Source organism: Triturus cristatus, chromosome 12 (assembly GCF_964204655.1).
Source record: "Triturus cristatus chromosome 12, aTriCri1.1, whole genome shotgun sequence".
NCBI lineage: Eukaryota > Metazoa > Chordata > Amphibia > Caudata > Salamandridae > Triturus > Triturus cristatus.
In genome coordinates, this window is record NC_140595.1 from 725,673,428 (window position 1) to 725,690,139 (window position 16,712).

Sequence of the window (16,712 nt, forward strand, 5' to 3'; positions counted from 1 at the left end):
AATGAATACATCCAGCCTATCACAGGAACAGCCCTGAGTGTTCCGAATTATAAATTCTCCATGTCATTGTATGTCGTTGAGCCCAAGTAGCTCGCCGTGATCGTATAGTGGTTAGTACTCTGCGTTGTGGCCGGAGCAACCTCGGTTCGAATCCGAGTCACGGCATTGTGGTTGGCAATGTCACGGCAGTTGGGTGTTAATTTTACAGAATTAGCAAATGTACCAGTGGTTTTTGTAAAATGTCTATTAAAAACAGATCCTTTCAAATATTTAAACCATCTAACAACAAATGATTTAAACTCGCATGATTATAAGCTGTAGCTATAATGTATTTACTTACATAAAGTATCGTTCTTGAACCTATTGGGGGTGGAGGGGGAGCGGAGCTCACCCCCCAGGTGCAGTTGAGTGACCTGTGTTGTGGCTCTCTAGAGGGAAGGCACAAATTTTGCTGTCACCCAGCCCAATCCAGACGTGTATTGGGGCCAGGTTTCAGGCAAATAGAGCAGTAAGTGCAGAGACATGTTCACTCTCTAAAAGTGGCATTTCTAAAATAGTAAAGTTAAATCCAACCTCACCAGTAAGTAGGATTTTCAATAAATAAATAAAGCTACTCCTCTCCGATATGGAATTACCAAATAAAAAGTATAGGGGAATACACAGAGCTAACCTATGAGAGGGGTAGACCTCACAGTAGTGAAAAATGAAATAGACTGTTTGGTACTTACAGGACACGCGAACCACCAAAGTACATATCTTATTTTTTACTTACATAGCATCATGCACCTAGGACTACCTAGGGCCTACCTTAGGTGTAAATTATATGTAATAAAAGGGGAGTTTAAGGCTTGGCAAGTAGGCTGGGACTCCCCTGGGAGACCCCTGAGTCTATGCCCAGAACCATAACTCTGCCAGTCGAGTACTTACCTAAAAGCCGATAACTCACTTTTCTTCCATAGGCTAACATTGAGTGGTTTCACTTGGAAATTCTTCTAAGTGGTGTGGAGTTTTGGAACTTTAAAATATTCATCTAAAATCAGCCGAACAACGAATTCTGATTTACTCACCTGTTATCAGGAGAGACCTCAGTGCTGCATCTTGGAGCTCAGTACTGACCCTGAAAAGTAATTTTAACCGTACTTACCAGTAACTCGAATTGCCTTCCATGGGATATCATTGCCTGCTTTTTGCTGAAAATTTTCTAAGTGTCGATTTTTGAAACTTACAAATATTCTTTAAAAATCGTACCAACTGTGAAAACGTAATTGTTTACCTGTTTTAGATAGATGTCCCAGTACTGAGCCTAGGAGCCCAGCACTGGATTACAAAAGTAACGAGAATGTACTTTACCCGTAACTTGAATTTTCTTCCATAGGAAACCATTGACTGTTTTTCTGTGAAATTTCTTCTAAGTGTCGATTTTGCAAACATGTAAATATTCCTTAAAAATCGCCTGTATAACTTAAACGCAGTTTCTCAACTGCTTACAGGTGGTACAGTAGTGCTGGATCTAGGATCCAACACTGACCTAGAAAACGTAACCATAACCCCACTTACCTGCTAAGTGAATTTCCTTCCATAGGATAACATTGGTAATTTGATCAGCAAAAGTTTCTAAGTGTCAACTTTTAAAATAGCAAAATATTGCTTAAAAATCACAACAGTAACTAAAACGAATTTACTCACTTGTTTCCAAGAATTGTCCCAGGACTGAATCTAGGATCCAGTCCTGGATTTAGAAAAGTAATCCTGAAAGTAATTAATTGCATATAACTTAAAATTCCCATTGAGCTCAATGTATTATTGTGATTCAAATTGTGTTGCCTATTGCAATAAACTGTAACTATGACCTGCAAAAGTCAATTGCCTATTGCAAAGTATTTAACTAAAGCATCTCATTCTGAGAAAGTATATTTTGATACCTATTGTTGGTTCTAAAATAAAACAACAATATCTTTTGTATGCAAACCAATGGCCTAGAGTTCAGTTCTTGAGTGTGTGAGACCATTTGCTGACTGAGTGTGTACAACAAATGTTTTACACTGTACTCTGATACTGCCTTACTGCTCGGCAAGCTACCACTTTAGAGAGTAAGGTTATATCTAACTTTAGCCTCTGCCAAACCTCTGGGGACTGGGGACTCTGTGCACACTGTACCTATTTGGGAACAGTATATACAGAGCCACTTTCTCACAGTAGTGATAAAGTGATTAGAGTCCTAAGGCCAACATAAAGATACAGCAAAACGTGAGGTGAAAATCAAAAAGATTGCTGGTAGGCCACCTTAAGGATGCCAGGTCTACCAAAAACTGAACTAAGGATAACATGAGTAAAACATCAGGTTTCTCTACTGCATTTGGTGAGACAAGTGGGCCTTCTTTTATCTTCCATTCAAGCAATCTTTGACAGACCCCTTTATTATAGAGCTTTTCAAGGATTAAAGATAAGGCACTTACAAAGGAGTCCCAAATACTCAGAGATGGTTGACTTCTGTAATATGGGTCGTAGACTAAAAGCAGCGCAAAAACAGAGTGCAACAGGGTCCAAAAAACTTGAGTGCCACAAGGGAGTTTGAATGCAAGAGTATCCTTTTACAGATCCAGAGATATACTCATGCAATTTTTATTTTTAGGACAGAACGTGCATGATGAAAAAAACATTGTTTTTAAAAAGCGCATTGCAGAATATCAGTACTTTGATGTGGGAAAACTTCAAAACTTTCAAACAAAATATTTGTAGGCAGCTTACAGCAAGTTGTTTTGGCCGAGTGGTTAAGGCGATGGACTAGAAATCCATTGGGGTATCCCCGCGCAGGTTCGAATCCTGCCAACAACGAGAATCTTTTTATTATCGGCTACAATTTCAGAAGTTAACCTTTAGTATTTCTTCCATTTCAGTTTTATAAATAGGTGGCTTATTTTTGTGTCACTATTGCCTCTCCACATATTTGTTATCGCTACCTCTTTCATGTCTTTGCTACACCTCATTCCTACTTTAGCACTGGTGTAAACGCTTCAAATTATTATACCGTTGCTCTCTCATTCATACCTGCGCATGCACTTGAAAGTTACTTTACCAATAAAAGACGCAAAGAGAGAAATAGAACAAAAGTGCTGGCTGGATTGGCAAACACACTTCATAAAACTGCATTTTCTTTTTTATTCTCCCCCGTGTTACATGCTTAACCTCCCCATGTGTAATTTCTCTTAACCTGCTGTCCCAGGAAGAGAATTTCATGTACAGGCTCTTTCTGTGTTTTTTTCCCTAGTCTGTCTTTCCCATTTCTTAGCTGTGTAACTGTTCCTTTACGCGCTCTATTTAAACGCCATCAATCTCATTTGAGCTCCTTGCTCCCGCTTCTGTTTTCTCCACCTCTCATACTGCCAGTTCTCTCTTTCTCTGTGGTTGGTGGCTACTTTCCTGAGCTTCCGAAGCCACGTGGTTCCTGCCTCTTGTTGTCAGACTTGAATTGGAAAAGGAACCATATTAACAAGCCTTTACCACTCACACACGGCGGAAGTTTATACTTTAATTCAGTGAGCTAAGAAAAGCGTGTTGTGGGTCCCCTACGAGCCATTGTGCTTGCTTCATCATCATTTGGCACCAGTCATTAGCCGCAGCTCTGCTAATGAGCCACTGAGGTCAGTTTCAATATTTACTCAAAAACATAACCATGCAGCCCACCCCTCAACTGTGTATTTATCTTGCTTTTCTGCTGTTCGTGTGATTAGCTGGGAGGAGCTCACGGCGACATCCTCCCTATAAAAGTGTAGATGGATCACTCTCTAACTCTTTCTTGCTTCACATACAAATGGCTTGAAAGGTGCAGGGAAGATGCAGGTCTAATAGACAGAATAGAAGGCCTGTGCCAGGTGGGTTTCTCTGCATTGGTGTCCCATCACAGGTCCGCAAGTGTAATGTGTGATCTTTGACTCCTGGCATTTCACAAGCAGGCGTCCAGGAAACGGTGTCAGCCTATCAACCACTGAGGAGACGCAGCCTCTGAATGAGGAATGAGTAAGCAATGAATACATCCAGCCTATCACAGGAACAGCCCTGAGTGTTCCAAATTATAAATTCTCCATGTCATTGTATGTCGTTGAGCCCAAGTAGCTTCCCGTGATCGTATAGTGGTTAGTACTCTGCGTTTTGGCCGCAGCAACCTCGGTTCGAATCCGAGTCACGGCATTGTGGTTGGCAATGTCACGGCAGTTGGGTGTTAATTTTACAGAATTAGCAAATGTACCAGTGGTTTTTGTAAAATGTCTATTAAAAACAGATCCTTTCAAATATTTAAACCATCTAACAACAAATGATTTAAACTCGCATGATTTTAAGCTGTAGCTATAATGTATTTACTTACATAAATTATCGTTCTTGAACCTATTGGGGGTGGAGGGGGAGCGGAGCTCACCCCCCAGGTGCAGTTGAGTGACCTGTGTTGTGGCTCTCTAGAGGGAAGGCACAAATTTTGCTGTCACCCAGCCCAATCCAGACGTGTATTGGGGCCAGGTTTCAGGCAAATAGAGCAGTAAGTGCAGAGACATGTTCACTCTCTAAAAGTGGCATTTCTAAAATAGTAAAGTTAAATCCAACCTCACCAGTAAGTAGGATTTTCAATAAATAAATAAAGCTACTCCTCTCCGATATGGAATTACCAAATAAAAAGTATAGGGGAATACACAGAGCTAACCTATGAGAGGGGTAGACCTCACAGTAGTGAAAAATGAAATAGACTGTTTGGTACTTACAGGACACGCGAACCACCAAAGTACATATCTTATTTTTTACTTACATAGCATCATGCACCTAGGACTACCTAGGGCCTACCTTAGGTGTAAATTATATGTAATAAAAGGGGAGTTTAAGGCTTGGCAAGTAGGCTGGGACTCCCCTGGGAGACCCCTGAGTCTATGCCCAGAACCATAACTCTGCCAGTTGAGTACTTACCTAAAAGCCGATAACTCACTTTTCTTCCATAGGCTAACATTGAGTGGTTTCACTTGGAAATTCTTCTAAGTGGTGTGGAGTTTTGGAACTTTAAAATATTCATCTAAAATCAGCCGAACAACGAATTCTGATTTACTCACCTGTTATCAGGCGAGACCTCAGTGCTGCATCTTGGAGCTCAGTACTGACCCTGAAAAGTAATTTTAACCGTACTTACCAGTAACTCGAATTTCCTTCCATGGGATATCATTGCCTGCTTTTTGCTGAAAATTTTCTAAGTGTCGATTTTTGAAACTTACAAATATTCTTTAAAAATCGTACCAACTGTGAAAACGTAATTGTTTACCTGTTTTAGATAGATGTCCCAGTACTGAGCCTAGGAGCCCAGCACTGGATTACAAAAGTAACGAGAACGTACTTTACCCGTAACTTGAATTTTCTTCCATAGGAAACCATTGACTGTTTTTCTGTGAAATTTCTTCTAAGTGTCGATTTTGCAAACATGTAAATATTCCTTAAAAATCGCCTGTATAACTTAAACGCAGTTTCTCAACTGCTTACAGGTGGTACAGTAGTGCTGGATGTAGGATCCAACACTGACCTAGAAAAAGTAACCATAACCCCACTTACCTGCTAAGTGAATTTCCTTCCATAGGATAACATTGGTAATTTGATCAGCAAAAGTTTCTAAGTGTCAACTTTTAAAATAGCAAAATATTGCTTAAAAATCACAACAGTAACTTAAACGAATTTACTCACTTGTTTCCAAGAACTGTCCCAGGACTGAATCTAGGATCCAGTCCTGGATTTAGAAAAGTAATCCTGAAAGTAATTAATTGCATATAACTTAAAATTCCCATTGAGCGCAATGTATTATTGTGATTCAAATTGTGTTGCCTATTGCAATAAACTGTAACTATGACCTGTAAAAGTCAATTGCCTATTGCAAAGTATTTAACTAAAGCATCTCATTCTGAGAAAGTATATTTTGATACCTATTGTTGGTTCTAAAATAAAACAACAATATCTTTTGTATGCAAACCAATGGCCTAGAGTTCAGTTCTTGAGTGTGTGAGACCATTTGCTGACTGAGTGTGTACAACAAATGTTTTACACTGTACTCTGATACTGCCTTACTGCTCGGCAAGCTACCACTTTAGAGAGTAAGGTTATATCTAACTTTAGCCTCTGCCAAACCTCTGGGGACTGGGGACTCTGTGCACACTGTACCTATTTGGGAACAGTATATACAGAGCCACTTTCTCACAGTAGTGATAAAGTGATTAGAGTCCTAAGGCCAACATAAAGATACAGCAAAACGTGAGGTGAAAAGCAAAAAGGTTGCTGGTAGGCCACCTTAAGGATGCCAGGTCTACCAAAAACTGAACTAAGGATAACATGAGTAAAACATCAGGTTTCTCTACTGCATTTGGTGAGACAAGTGGGCCTTCTTTTATCTTCCATTCAAGCAATCTTTGACAGACCCCTTTATTATAGAGCTTTTCAAGGATTAAAGATAAGGCACTTACAAAGGAGTCCCAAATACTCAGAGATGGTTGACATCTGTAATATGGGTCGTAGACTAAAAGCAGCGCAAAAACAGAGTGCAACAGGGTCCAAAAAACTTGAGTGCCACAAGAGAGTTTGAATGCAAGCGTATCCTTTGACAGATCCAGAGATATACTCATGCAATTTTTGTTTTTAGGACAGAACGTGCATGATGAAAAAAACATTGTTTTTAAAAAGCGCATTGCAGAATATCAGTACTTTGATGTGGGAAAACTTCAAAAGATTCAAACAAAATATTTGTAGGCAGCTTACAGCAAGTTGTTGTGGCCGAGTGGTTAAGGCGATGGACTAGAAATCCATTGGGGTATCCCCGCGCAGGTTCGAATCCTGCCAACAACGAGAATCTTTTTATTATCGGCTACAATTTCAGAAGTTAACCTTTAGTATTTCTTCCATTTCAGTTTTATAAATAGGTGGCTTATTTTTGTGTCACTATTGCCTCTCCACATATTTGTTATCGCTACCTCTTTCATGTCTTTGCTACACCTCATTCCTACTTTAGCACTGGTGTAAACGCTTCAAATTATTATACGGTTGCTCTCTCATTCATACCTGCGCATGCACTTGAAAGTTACTTTACCAATAAAAGACGCAAAGAGAGAAATAGAACAAAAGTGCTGGCTGGATTGGCAAACACACTTCATAAAACTGCATTTTCTTTTTTATTCTCCCCCGTGTTACATGCTTAACCTCCCCATGTGTAATTTCTCTTAACCTGCTGTCCCAGGAAGAGAATTTCATCTACAGGCTCTTTCTGTGTTTTTTTCCCTAGTCTGTCTTTCCCATTTCTTAGCTGTGTAACTGTTCCTTTACGCGCTCTATTTAAACGCCATCAATCTCATTTGAGCTCCTTGCTCCCGCTTCTGTTTTCTCCACCTCTCATACTGCCAGTTCTCTCTTTCTCTGTGGTTGGTGGCTACTTTCCTGAGCTTCCGAAGCCACGTGGTTCCTGCCTCTTGTTGTCAGACTTGAATTGGAAAAGGAACCATATTAACAAGCCTTTACCACTCACACACGGCGGAAGTTTATACTTTAATTCAGTGAGCTAAGAAAAGCGTGTTGTGGGTCCCCTACGAGCCATGGTGCTTGCTTCATCATGATTTGGCACCAGTCATTAGCCGCAGCTCTGCTAATGAGCCACTGAGGTCAGTTTCAATATTTACTCAAAAACATAACCATGCAGCCCACCCCTCAACTGTGTATTTATCTTGCTTTTCTGCTGTTCGTGTGATTAGCTGGGAGGAGCTCACGGCGACATCCTCCCTATAAAAGTGTAGATGGATCACTCTCTAACTCTTTCTTGCTTCACATACAAATGGCTTGAAAGGTGCAGGGAAGATGCAGGTCTAATAGACAGAATAGAAGGTCTGTGCCAGGTGGGTTTCTCTGCATTGGTGTCCCATCACAGGTCCGCAAGTGTAATGTGTGATCTTTGACTCCTGGCATTTCACAAGCAGGCGGCCAGGAAACGGTTTCAGCCTATCAACCACTGAGGAGACGCAGCCTCTGAATGAGGAATGAGGAAGCAATGAATACATCCAGCCTATCACAGGAACAGCCCTGAGTGTTCCGAATTATAAATTCTCCATGTCACTGTATGTCGTTGAGCCCAAGTAGCTCGCCATGATCGTATAGTGGTTAGTACTCTGCGTTGTGGCCGCAGCAACCTCGGTTCGAATCCGAGTCACGGCATTGTGGTTGGCAATGTCACGGCAGTTGGGTGTTAATTTTACAGAATTAGCAAATGTACCAGTGGTTTTTGTAAAATGTCTATTAAAAACAGATCCTTTCAAATATTTAAACCATCTAACAACAAATGATTTAAACTCGCATGATTATAAGCTGTAGCTATAATGTATTTACTTACATAAATTATCGTTCTTGAACCTATTGGGGGTGGAGGGGGAGCGGAGCTCACCCCCCAGGTGCAGTTGAGTGACCTGTGTTGTGGCTCTCTAGAGGGAAGGCACAAATTTTGCTGTCACCCAGCCCAATCCAGACGTGTATTGGGGCCAGGTTTCAGGCAAATAGAGCAGTAAGTGCAGAGAAATGTTCACTCTCTAAAAGTGGCATTTCTAAAATAGTAAAGTTAAATCCAACCTCACCAGTAAGTAGGATTTTCAATAAATAAATAAAGCTACTCCTCTCCGATATGGAATTACCAAATTAAAAGTATAGGGGAATACACAGAGCTAACCTATGAGAGGGGTAGACCTCACAGTAGTGAAAAATGAAATGAACTGTTTGGTACTTACAGGACACGCGAACCACCAAAGTACATATCTTATTTTTTACTTACATAGCATCATGCACCTAGGACTACCTAGGGCCTACCTTAGGTGTAAATTATATGTAATAAAAGGGGAGTTTAAGGCTTGGCAAGTAGGCTGGGACTCCCCTGGGAGACCCCTGAGTCTATGCCCAGAACCATAACTCTGCCAGTCGAGTACTTACCTAAAAGCCGATAACTCACTTTTCTTCCATAGGCTAACATTGAGTGGTTTCACTTGGAAATTCTTCTCAGTGGTGTGGAGTTTTGGAACTTTAAAATATTAATTTAAAATCAGCCGAACAACGAATTCTGATTTACTCACCTGTTATCAGGAGAGACCTCAGTGCTGCATCTTGGAGCTCGGTACTGACCCTGAAAAGTAATTTTAACCGTACTTACCAGTAACTCGAATTTCCTTCCATGGGATATCATTGCCTGCTTTTTGCTGAAAATTTTCTAAGTGTCGATTTTTGAAACTTACAAATATTCTTTAAAAATCGTACCAACTGTGAAAACGTAATTGTTTACCTGTTTTAGATAGATGTCCCAGTACTGAGCCTAGGAGCCCAGCACTGGATTACAAAAGTAACGAGAACGTACTTTACCCGTAACTTGAATTTTCTTCCATAGGAAACCATTGACTGTTTTTCTGTGAAATTTCTTCTAAGTGTCGATTTTGCAAACATGTAAATATTCCTTAAAAATCGCCTGTATAACTTAAACGCAGTGTCTCAACTGCTTACAGGTGATACAGTAGTGCTGGATCTAGGATCCAACACTGACCTAGAAAACGTAACCATAACCCCACTTACCTGCTAAGTGAATTTCCTTCCATAGGATAACATTGGTAATTTGATCAGCAAAAGTTTCTAAGTGTCAACTTTTAAAATAGCAAAATATTGCTTAAAAATCACAACAGTAACTAAAACGAATTTACTCACTTGTTTCCAAGAACTGTCCCAGGACTGAATCTAGGATCCAGTCCTGGATTTAGAAAAGTAATCCTGAAAGTAATTAATTGCATATAACTTAAAATTCCCATTGAGCTCAATGTATTATTGTGATTCAAATTGTGTTGCCTATTGCAATAAACTGTAACTATGACCTGCAAAAGTCAATTGCCTATTGCAAAGTATTTAACTAAAGCATCTCATTCTGAGAAAGTATATTTTGATACCTATTGTTGGTTCTCAAAATAAAACAACAATATCTTTTGTATTCAAACCAATGGCCTAGAGTTCAGTTCTTGAGTGTGTGAGACCATTTGCTGACTGAGTGTGTACAACAAATGTTTTACACTGTACTCTGATACTGCCTTACTGCTCGGCAAGCTACCACTTTAGAGAGTAAGGTTATATCTAACTTTAGCCTCTGCCAAACCTCTGGGGACTGGGGACTCTGTGCACACTGTACCTATTTGGGAACAGTATATACAGAGCCACTTTCTCACAGTAGTGATAAAGTGATTAGAGTCCAAAGGCCAACGTAAAGATACAGCAAAACGTGAGGTGAAAAGCAAAAAGGTTGCTGGTATGCCACCTTAAGGATGCCAGGTCTAACAAAAACTGAACTAAGGATAACATGAGTAAAACATCAGGTTTCTCTACTGCATTTGGTGAGACAAGTGGGCCTTCTTTTATCTTCCATTCAAGCAATCTTTGACAGACCCCTTTATTATAGAGCTTTTCAAGGATTAAAGATAAGGCACTTACAAAGGAGTCCCAAATAATCAGAGATGGTTGACTTCTGTAATATGGGTCGTAGACTAAAAGCAGCACAAAAACAGAGTGCAACAGGGTCCAAAAAACTTGAGTGCCACAAGAGAGTTTGAATGCAAGCGTATCCTTTTACAGATCCAGAGATATACTCATGCAATTTTTATTTTTAGGACAGAACGTGCATGATGAAAAAAACATTGTTTTTAAAAAGCGCATTGCAGAATATCAGTACTTTGATGTGGGAAAACTTCAAAACTTTCAAACAAAATATTTGTAGGCAGCTTACAGCAAGTTGTTGTGGCTGAGTGGTTAAGGCGATGGACTAGAAATCCATTGGGGTATCCCCGCGCAGGTTCGAATCCTGCCAACAACGAGAATCTTTTTATTATCGGCTACAATTTCAGAAGTTAACCTTTAGTATTTCTTCCATTTCAGTTTTATAAATAGGTGGCTTATTTTTGTGTCACTATTGCCTCTCCACACATTTGTTATCACTACCTCTTTCATGTCTTTGCTACACCTCATTCCTACTTTAGCACTGGTGTAAACGCTTCAAATTATTATACGGTTGCTCTCTCATTCATACCTGTGCATGCACTTGAAAGTTACTTTACCAATAAAAGACGCAAAGAGAGAAATAGAACAAAAGTGCTGGCTGGATTGGCAAACACACTTCATAAAACTGCATTTTCTTTTTTATTCTCCCCCGTGTTACATGCTTAACCTCCCCATGTGTAATTTCTCTTAACCTGCTGTCCCAGGAAGAGAATTTCATGTACAGGCTCTTTCTGTGTTTTTTTCCCTAGTCTGTCTTTCCCATTTCTTAGCTGTGTAACTGTTCCTTTACGCGCTCTATTTAAACGCCATCAATCTCATTTGAGCTCCTTGCTCCCGCTTCTGTTTTCTCCACCTCTCATACTGCCAGTTCTCTCTTTCTCTGTGGTTGGTGGCTACTTTCCTGAGCTTCCGAAGCCACGTGGTTCCTGCCTCTTGTTGTCAGACTTGAATTGGAAAAGGAACCATATTAACAAGCCTTTACCACTCACACACGGCGGAAGTTTATACTTTAATTCAGTGAGCTAAGAAAAGCGTGTTGTGGGTCCCCTACGAGCCATTGTGCTTGCTTCATCATCATTTGGCACCAGTCATTAGCCGCAGCTCTGCTAATGAGCCACTGAGGTCAGTTTCAATATTTACTCAAAAACATAACCATGCAGCTCACCCCTCAACTGTGTATTTATCTTGCTTTTCTGCTGTTCGTGTGATTAGCTGGGAGGAGCTCACGGCGACATCCTCCCTATAAAAGTGTAGATGGATCACTCTCTAACTCTTTCTTGCTTCACATACAAATGGCTTGAAAGGTGCAGGGAAGATGCAGGTCTAATAGACAGAATAGAAGGCCTGTGCCAGGTGGGTTTCTCTGCATTGGTGTCCCATCACAGGTCTGCAAGTGTAATGTGTGATCTTTGACTCCTGGCATTTCACAAGCAGGCGGCCAGGAAACGGTTTCAGCCTATCAACCACCGAGGAGACGCAGCCTCTGAATGAGGAATGAGGAAGCAATGAATACATCCAGCCTATCACAGGAACAGCCCTGAGTGTTCCGAATTATAAATTCTCCATGTCATTGTATGTCGTTGAGCCCAAGTAGCTCGCCGTGATCGTATAGTGGTTAGTACTCTGCGTTGTGGCCGCAGCAACCGCGGTTCGAATCCGAGTCACGGCATTGTGGTTGGCAATGTCACGGCAGTTGGGTGTTAATTTTACAGAATTAGCAAATGTACCAGTGGTTTTTGTAAAATGTCTATTAAAAACAGATCCTTTCAAATATTTAAACCATCTAACAACAAATGATTTAAACTCGCATGATTATAAGCTGTAGCTATAATGTATTTACTTACATAAATTATCGTTCTTGAACCTATTGGGGGTGGAGGGGGAGCGGAGCTCACCCCCCAGGTGCAGTTGAGTGACCTGTGTTGTGGCTCTCTAGAGGGAAGGCACAAATTTTGCTGTCACCCAGCCCAATCCAGACGTGTATTGGGGCCAGGTTTCAGGCAAATAGAGCAGTAAGTGCAGAGACATGTTCACTCTCTAAAAGTGGCATTTCTAAAATAGTAAAGTTAAATCCAACCTCACCAGTAAGTAGGATTTTCAATAAATAAATAAAGCTACTCCTCTCCGATATGGAATTACCAAATAAAAAGTATAGGGGAATACACAGAGCTAACCTATGAGAGGGGTAGACCTCACAGTAGTGAAAAATGAAATAGACTGTTTGGTACTTACAGGACACGCGAACCACCAAAGTACATATCTTATTTTTTACTTACATAGCATCATGCACCTAGGACTACCTAGGGCCTACCTTAGGTGTAAATTATATGTAATAAAAGGGGAGTTTAAGGCTTGGCAAGTAGGCTGGGACTCCCCTGGGAGACCCCTGAGTCTATGCCCAGAACCATAACTCTGCCAGTCGAGTACTTACCTAAAAGCCGATAACTCACTTTTCTTCCATAGGCTAACATTGAGTGGTTTCACTTGGAAATTCTTCTAAGTGGTGTGGAGTTTTGGAACTTTAAAATATTCATCTAAAATCAGCCGAACAACGAATTCTGATTTACTCACCTGTTATCAGGAGAGACCTCAGTGCTGCATCTTGGAGCTCAGTACTGACCCTGAAAAGTAATTTTAACCGTACTTACCAGTAACTCGAATTTCCTTCCATGGGATATCATTGCCTGCTTTTTGCTGAAAATTTTCTAAGTGTCGATTTTTGAAACTTACAAATATTCTTTAAAAATCGTACCAACTGTGAAAACGTAATTGTTTACCTGTTTTAGATAGATGTCCCAGTACTGAGCCTAGGAGCCCAGCACTGGATTACAAAAGTAACGAGAATGTACTTTACCCGTAACTTGAATTTTCTTCCATAGGAAACCATTGACTGTTTTTCTGTGAAATTTCTTCTAAGTGTCGATTTTGCAAACATGTAAATATTCCTTAAAAATCGCCTGTATAACTTAAACGCAGTTTCTCAACTGCTTACAGGTGGTACAGTAGTGCTGGATCTAGGATCCAACACTGACCTAGAAAACGTAACCATAACCCCACTTACCTGCTAAGTGAATTTCCTTCCATAGGATAACATTGGTAATTTGATCAGCAAAAGTTTCTAAGTGTCAACTTTTAAAATAGCAAAATATTGCTTAAAAATCACAACAGTAACTAAAACGAATTTACTCACTTGTTTCCAAGAACTGTCCCAGGACTGAATCTAGGATCCAGTCCTGGATTTAGAAAAGTAATCCTGAAAGTAATTAATTGCATATAACTTAAAATTCCCATTGAGCTCAATGTATTATTGTGATTCAAATTGTGTTGCCTATTGCAATAAACTGTAACTATGACCTGCAAAAGTCAATTGCCTATTGCAAAGTATTTAACTAAAGCATCTCATTCTGAGAAAGTATATTTTGATACCTATTGTTGGTTCTAAAATAAAACAACAATATCTTTTGTATGCAAACCAATGGCCTAGAGTTCAGTTCTTGAGTGTGTGAGACCATTTGCTGACTGAGTGTGTACAACAAATGTTTTACACTGTACTCTGATACTGCCTTACTGCTCGGCAAGCTACCACTTTAGAGAGTAAGGTTATATCTAACTTTAGCCTCTGCCAAACCTCTGGGGACTGGGGACTCTGTGCACACTGTACCTATTTGGGAACAGTATATACAGAGCCACTTTCTCACAGTAGTGATAAAGTGATTAGAGTCCTAAGGCCAACATAAAGATACAGCAAAACGTGAGGTGAAAAGCAAAAAGGTTGCTGGTAGGCCACCTTAAGGATGCCAGGTCTACCAAAAACTGAACTAAGGATAACATGAGTAAAACATCAGGTTTCTCTACTGTATTTGGTGAGACAAGTGGGCCTTCTTTTATCTTCCATTCAAGCAATCTTTGACAGACCCCTTTATTATAGAGCTTTTCAAGGATTAAAGATAAGGCACTTACAAAGGAGTCCCAAATACTCAGAGATGGTTGACTTCTGTAATATGGGTCGTAGACTAAAAGCAGCGCAAAAACAGAGTGCAACAGGGTCCAAAAAACTTGAGTGCCACAAGGGAGTTTGAATGCAAGAGTATCCTTTTACAGATCCAGAGATATACTCATGCAATTTTTATTTTTAGGACAGAACGTGCATGATGAAAAAAACATTGTTTTTAAAAAGCGCATTGCAGAATATCAGTACTTTGATGTGGGAAAACTTCAAAACTTTCAAACAAAATATTTGTAGGCAGCTTACAGCAAGTTGTTTTGGCCGAGTGGTTAAGGCGATGGACTAGAAATCCATTGGGGTATCCCCGCGCAGGTTCGAATCCTGCCAACAACGAGAATCTTTTTATTATCGGCTACAATTTCAGAAGTTAACCTTTAGTATTTCTTCCATTTCAGTTTTATAAATAGGTGGCTTATTTTTGTGTCACTATTGCCTCTCCACATATTTGTTATCGCTACCTCTTTCATGTCTTTGCTACACCTCATTCCTACTTTAGCACTGGTGTAAACGCTTCAAATTATTATACCGTTGCTCTCTCATTCATACCTGCGCATGCACTTGAAAGTTACTTTACCAATAAAAGACGCAAAGAGAGAAATAGAACAAAAGTGCTGGCTGGATTGGCAAACACACTTCATAAAACTGCATTTTCTTTTTTATTCTCCCCCGTGTTACATGCTTAACCTCCCCATGTGTAATTTCTCTTAACCTGCTGTCCCAGGAAGAGAATTTCATCTACAGGCTCTTTCTGTGTTTTTTTCCCTAGTCTGTCTTTCCCATTTCTTAGCTGTGTAACTGTTCCTTTACGCGCTCTATTTAAACGCCATCAATCTCATTTGAGCTCCTTGCTCCCGCTTCTGTTTTCTCCACCTCTCATACTGCCAGTTCTCTCTTTCTCTGTGGTTGGTGGCTACTTTCCTGAGCTTCCGAAGCCACGTGGTTCCTGCCTCTTGTTGTCAGACTTGAATTGGAAAAGGAACCATATTAACAAGCCTTTACCACTCACACACGGCGGAAGTTTATACTTTAATTCAGTGAGCTAAGAAAAGCGTGTTGTGGGTCCCCTACGAGCCATTGTGCTTGCTTCATCATCATTTGGCACCAGTCATTAGCCGCAGCTCTGCTAATGAGCCACTGAGGTCAGTTTCAATATTTACTCAAAAACATAACCATGCAGCCCACCCCTCAACTGTGTATTTATCTTGCTTTTCTGCTGTTCGTGTGATTAGCTGGGAGGAGCTCACGGCGACATCCTCCCTATAAAAGTGTAGATGGATCACTCTCTAACTCTTTCTTGCTTCACATACAAATGGCTTGAAAGGTGCAGGGAAGATGCAGGTCTAATAGACAGAATAGAAGGCCTGTGCCAGGTGGGTTTCTCTGCATTGGTGTCCCATCACAGGTCCGCAAGTGTAATGTGTGATCTTTGACTCCTGGCATTTCACAAGCAGGCGTCCAGGAAACGGTGTCAGCCTATCAACCACTGAGGAGACGCAGCCTCTGAATGAGGAATGAGTAAGCAATGAATACATCCAGCCTATCACAGGAACAGCCCTGAGTGTTCCAAATTATAAATTCTCCATGTCATTGTATGTCGTTGAGCCCAAGTAGCTTCCCGTGATCGTATAGTGGTTAGTACTCTGCGTTGTGGCCGCAGCAACCTCGGTTCGAATCCGAGTCACGGCATTGTGGTTGGCAATGTCACGGCAGTTGGGTGTTAATTTTACAGAATTAGCAAATGTACCAGTGGTTTTTGTAAAATGTCTATTAAAAACAGATCCTTTCAAATATTTAAACCATCTAACAACAAATGATTTAAACTCGCATGATTTTAAGCTGTAGCTATAATGTATTTACTTACATAAATTATCGTTCTTGAACCTATTGGGGGTGGAGGGGGAGCGGAGCTCACCCCCCAGGTGCAGTTGAGTGACCTGTGTTGTGGCTCTCTAGAGGGAAGGCACAAATTTTGCTGTCACCCAGCCCAATCCAGACGTGTATTGGGGCCAGGTTTCAGGCAAATAGAGCAGTAAGTGCAGAGACATGTTCACTCTCTAAAAGTGGCATTTCTAAAATAGTAAAGTTAAATCCAACCTCACCAGTAAGTAGGATTTTCAATAAATAAATAAAGCTACTCCTC

General features: G+C 40.5%; 6 non-coding genes across 6 annotated transcripts; all 6 read left to right on the top strand.

The window, feature by feature from the left end:
* The first annotated feature begins 93 nt into the window (after window positions 1-93).
* TRNAH-GUG (transfer RNA histidin (anticodon GUG)) lies at window positions 94-165 on the top strand. Its single transcript has one exon. It is a non-coding gene; the product is annotated as a tRNA-His (tRNA).
* A 2,588-nt stretch (window positions 166-2,753) lies between these two features.
* TRNAS-AGA (transfer RNA serine (anticodon AGA)) lies at window positions 2,754-2,835 on the top strand. Its single transcript has one exon. It is a non-coding gene; the product is annotated as a tRNA-Ser (tRNA).
* A 3,941-nt stretch (window positions 2,836-6,776) lies between these two features.
* On the top strand, window positions 6,777-6,858 carry TRNAS-AGA (transfer RNA serine (anticodon AGA)). Its single transcript has one exon. It is a non-coding gene; the product is annotated as a tRNA-Ser (tRNA).
* A 1,281-nt stretch (window positions 6,859-8,139) lies between these two features.
* On the top strand, window positions 8,140-8,211 carry TRNAH-GUG (transfer RNA histidin (anticodon GUG)). Its single transcript has one exon. It is a non-coding gene; the product is annotated as a tRNA-His (tRNA).
* A 2,589-nt stretch (window positions 8,212-10,800) lies between these two features.
* On the top strand, window positions 10,801-10,882 carry TRNAS-AGA (transfer RNA serine (anticodon AGA)). The gene has a single exon. It is a non-coding gene; the product is annotated as a tRNA-Ser (tRNA).
* A 3,941-nt stretch (window positions 10,883-14,823) lies between these two features.
* Window positions 14,824-14,905, top strand: TRNAS-AGA (transfer RNA serine (anticodon AGA)). The gene has a single exon. It is a non-coding gene; the product is annotated as a tRNA-Ser (tRNA).
* The last annotated feature ends 1,807 nt before the right edge of the window (window positions 14,906-16,712 follow it).